Raw genomic sequence first — 5,250 nt, 5'->3', positions numbered from 1 at the left:
AGGATCAGGAAACTTCTCTTGATGTGTTCATTAGTATGTTACAAGTTTACCATTTACATGTTTATGCTTTTCTAAATCCAGGAGCTTCTTTGTCCTATGTAACTCCTTATATAACAATCAACTTCAGAGACGGTCCTAAAATCCTAACACAACCTTTCTCAGTCTCTACCATAGTGCGTAAGTCTATCATACACCAACAGGTATGCAGGAACTGTCTGGTTATAGTGTCTCAGAAAGTTACTTCAACAGACTTAGTAGAGTTAAAGATGATGGATTTTGACGTCATTCTTGGCATAGATTGACTCCATTCATGCTATGCCACAGTTAATTGTAGAAATAGAGTTTTTTATTTACAGTTCCCAAATAAACCTACCCTAGAATAGAGGGTTAGTACCATAGCGCTTAAGGTTCAACTTATTTCATACCTTAGAGCGAGAAAAATGATATCCAAGGGGTATGTCTATCATTTTGTGTAAGTCAAAGATACTAGTTTTGAGACTCTTAATCTTGAGTCAATTCCAGCCACAAGTGAATTTCCAGATGTGTTTACTGATGATCTCCCCAGATTTTCTCCCAAAAGGGAAATTGACTTTGGAATGGACCTTCTTCCTGATAATCATTCTATCTCTATTTTGCCACATAAACCAGCTCCACCTAAATTTAAGGAATTAAAAGTACAGTTGAAAGACCTCTTAGAAAAAGGGTTTATCAGTTCTATGTATCCCCTTGTGGTGCACTAGTTCTATTCATTCGAAAGAAAGATGGTTTCCTTAAAATGTGTATAGACTACCGTCAGTTGAACAGATTCACATCAAGAATAAGTTCCCACTTCCTACAATTGATGACCTGTTTGACCAACTTCAAGGTGCTAGTTACTTCTTTAAGATAGACCTCAGATCAGGCTATTATCAGCTCAGAGTCAGAGAAAGTGACATTCCAAAAATAATAGTCATCATAGATGACATTCTTGTCTACTCCCGCAGTGAAAATGACCATGCAGACCATCTCAGAATAGTATTTCAGACTCTCAGAGCCCATCAGTTGTTCGCCAAATTTAGTAAATACAAATTTTTGCAAAGGTCAGTAGTTTTCCTTGGTCATATTATTTCTAATGATGGCATAAGAGTTGATCCTCAAAAGATCAAAGCATTGAGAAACTACACCAGACCCATCTATTTAGCAGATATCAGGACTATTTTGGGTTTGGCTGGATATTACCGATGTTTTATTGAAAGATTTTCTTCTATTGTATCCACCATGTCTAGATTGACTCAGAAAAATCCAGATTGAATCAAAATAAGGTTAAATTTCAGTGGTCAGGTTCTTGTGAGAAGAGTTTTTAGGAGTTGAATACTCAACTCATTACAGCCTCAGTTTTGACATTACCAGATGGTTCAGATGGATTTATTGTTTCTTGTGATGCTTCCAGAGTTTTCCTGGGGTGTGTTTTGATGTAGAGGGGTAAGGTTGTGGCCTATGCCTCTATACAGCTTAAGCCCCATAAAAAAAATTATCCCACCCATGATCTTGAATTAGCAGTGGTTGTGTTTGCCTTAAAGATTTAGAGGTACTATTTGTATAGGGTGCTTATTGATATGTTCAGAGACCATAAAACCCTGCAGTATGTATTTTCCCAGACAGACCTGAACTTGAATCAGAGAACGTGGTTAGAGTTGTCTAAAGATTATGACATGAGTGTTTTGTATCACTAGAGCAAGGCCAATGTAGTGGCAGATTCCCTCAGTAGGTTGTCCATGGGTAGTGTTGCTCATGTTGAAGATGGTAAAAAGAAGTTAGTTCAGGAAGTTCATCAGCTTACTAGTCTAGTTTTTCGTTTGGTTGATTCAGCTAAGGGTAGTGTTTGAGTGCAGAATAGTTCGGAATCATCTTTGGTTTTCGAAGTAAAAGAAAAGCAAGACAGGGATCCCAGTTTAGTTAAGTTGAAAGAGTCAGTCAGATACCAAAAGGTTGAGGTTTTCTCCCAATGAGGAGATAGTGTGATATGTTGTCAAGGTAGATTATGTGTGCCATGTATAGTGGATTCCTATAGAAGCACATGGTGCACGTTACTTGATTCATCTAGGCGCCACTAAGATGTACTATAATTTGTGGGAGATCTATTAATGGAGTGGGATGAAGAGAGACAATACAGAGTTTGTGGCTAAGTACTGTATTTTTCAGAAGGTGAAGAATGAGTACCAAATGCTTAGTGCTTCCATGTGGAAGTTTAGTATTCCCACATGGAAGTGGTAGGAATTGAGCATGGATTTTGTGATAGGTATGCCCCGTACTCGTCAACAACATGATTCTATTTTGTTCATTGTGGATAGAATGACCAAATCATCCCATTTCTTTCTGGTTCATACCACTTATTTAGCCAAAGACTATGCCAGGCTCTATATCAGTGATCTGGTTATATTACATAGGGTCCCATTGTCCATCATTTCAAATTGAGGTATGAAGTTCACCTCTCACCTTTGGAAAGCCTTCCAAAAGGTCTTGGTACCCAAGTCCACCTCAATATAACCTTTCACACTAAGATAGATGGTGAAGTAGAAATGACCATTTAGACTTTAGGAGGTATGTTGAGAGCGTGTGTAGTCTACATTAAGGGAAATTGGGTTGATCACTTACCTTTGATTAAGTTTGCATATAATAACAGTTAGCATACCAGTATATAAATGGCTCCATTTGAGGCTCTTTATGGGAGAAGATGTAGATCTCCCATTAGTTCGTTTAAGGTAGGTGAGGCCGTAGTAGAGGGGCCTAACTTGGTGCTTGATACTTTAGAGAAAGTGCAGTTGATTAGAAAGAGGCTTAAGGTAGCCCAGAGCTGATAAAAATCATATGAAGATGTGAGTAGGAAAGATCTAGAATTTGAGATTGGTGATTATGTGTACTTGAAAATCACTCTCATGAAGGGGTGAAGAGATTTGGTAAGAAGGGGAAGCTTAGTCCCCGATATGTTGGTCCTTACAAAATCCTGAGTGATTTTGATAAGGTATCTTATGAACTTGAGTTTCCTGCAGACTTAGCATCCGTGCACCCAGTGTTTCATATCTCATTGCTAAAGAAGTGCTTAGGTGACCCAGCAGTTGTAGTTTCCATATAGAGTATAGATATTTAGAATAGTCCCTCTTATGAGGAAGTCCCTATCGAAATCCTTGATCGTGAGATTCATAGATTAAGGAACAAAGAAGTTCCTTTAGTCAAAGTTCATTGGCAGAATTAGTCTGTTGAGGGAGCCACTTGGGAAGTAGAGGCAGACATACTAACCAATAATCCCCACCTTTTCTCTGCAAACTTATACTCAGCCTAAGGTAAAATTCTTCATTATATTTACTATATTCCATAATCAGTTATAGTTGCATAACATTCTCATATCATTCATGCATTCATGAAATAGTTCAGTATGTGTCATGCCTCTAGAATTTAGTCATGCTTTAGTTATGCATGTCAGTGTAAGTACAGGTTCTCTCAGTTCAGTCAGTTTCATTCGAGGATGAATGTTCCCAAGGAGGAGATATTGTAAGACCTCCAAAAGTCCTTGTTATTTCATCCCTATATAGCATGCCAAAAGAGGTCCCAGACTAATAAAATTTCAGCTAAGCGTTGACACTTAGTCTCATTTTTGGCCTCGATACTTCAATTGCTTCATTTACGATTTTTCCAGCCTTAGATTTTTTATTTTTAAATTGATTCATGATCAGAGATGTCAATAGGTTATATTGGATGAGTTTTGGAATTTTCAAACATCATTTGAGTCATATTTAGATGACCAATATAGCAAAGCAACGTGATCTTGACGCATCATGTGGCTATCATGTCGCCCCCATCAACACGATGCATCGGTTATTGTATCAACCCCATCGATGCAGTGCATTACCTATCACATCACTGGGCTGATTTCACTCATTAACTTACGAGTTTCCAAGGGCATTTAGATCCTTTTCCCCTCACCCAATTCAGCCAAAACACGAAACTAAGCTCCCAAAAGGGCAAAATCCATTCATTCTTCTCAAAATCCTTTCAAGAAATAAACCCGAGTTCATCAAGCTCAAGTCCAAGTTCTAAGAAATCCCCAACAATCTTCATAAAATCAACAATCAAGGTATGTTAGGTGTTCAATCTTGGGTTTCCTTCCACTCTTCGAGTTCAAGAACCCTTTTAAAACTATAAGGGGTCGTTTGGTAGATTATATAAGAATAATGTCGAATAAGGTGTATTAACAATACTTGCATTACTAACACAATTATTAGTAATGTTGGTATTAGTTATGCAGACATTATTTCTTACACAGTGTTTGGTTTCATGTATTAAAAATAATATTTATTTATATAATTTTTACAAAAAAATATTAATTTTCTAAAATACCCTTTTTACGCATATTTACCTATTTCAATTCTACATTAAAACAAACAATTTTCTAACATAACTTTTTTTTTAAAAAAAAAAAGAACTGTTAGCACTAGTGGAGCCTATGCTACTCATATTTGCCTTGTCACTTTTTCTTCTTCTTCTCTACTACGAATGGTTCACTTGAGCTCAATGTTTTCTTTCTTTGAAGCTCTTTGTAGTGAACTAAAATATACAAGAGAGTTTTCTTTCTTTTCACGACAAAGATTAGTAGAAAGGAAAGACACAAAAAATACACTATGTAATTAATCCATTGTTCTCACGTCTAATTTGTTATACCGATTTAATAAATAAGATCAAGGATAAAAAAGAGGTAGTCGGAGGTTACACCTTTATTCAGCAATAGTTGTACCCAAATACCCAATTTCTATTTGCTTATGTTCATTGCTAAAAGAATTTGATGAAGATATGAAATCTTGAAAAATTCAATTTTTACTTCTTCTCTAAACCAATTTTTTGTTGAAAACTCAATTTTCACGTATTCTCCATATCCAAAAATATGATCGGAATAAAGTACAGAGAAAGAAATCAAAAAAATAAGAAGATAATTGATTAAGAAGGAAGAAAAGTGGAGAAATGGTGAGAAAGAAGTTGTTATTTTGAGGGGTAATTTTGTAATTTAATAATGTAATACATGTATTGAAATATGTTGTATTACTAATACATAGAAAAGAGGGGCTATTAGTAATACATAGTCTAATACCAAATATAGTGTATAACTAATACAAGGCATTAGTTATACATAGATAAAAAAGTATACCAAACAATGTATTAATAATACACAAAAATAATGCATGCATTATTTTTGTTAACACACTCTACCAAACGACCCCT

Source organism: Capsicum annuum, chromosome 11 (genome assembly GCF_002878395.1).
Source record: "Capsicum annuum cultivar UCD-10X-F1 chromosome 11, UCD10Xv1.1, whole genome shotgun sequence".
Lineage (NCBI taxonomy): Eukaryota > Viridiplantae > Streptophyta > Magnoliopsida > Solanales > Solanaceae > Capsicum > Capsicum annuum.
The sequence above is the reverse complement of the archived record's forward strand: the minus strand, read 5'-3'. Positions refer to the sequence as shown.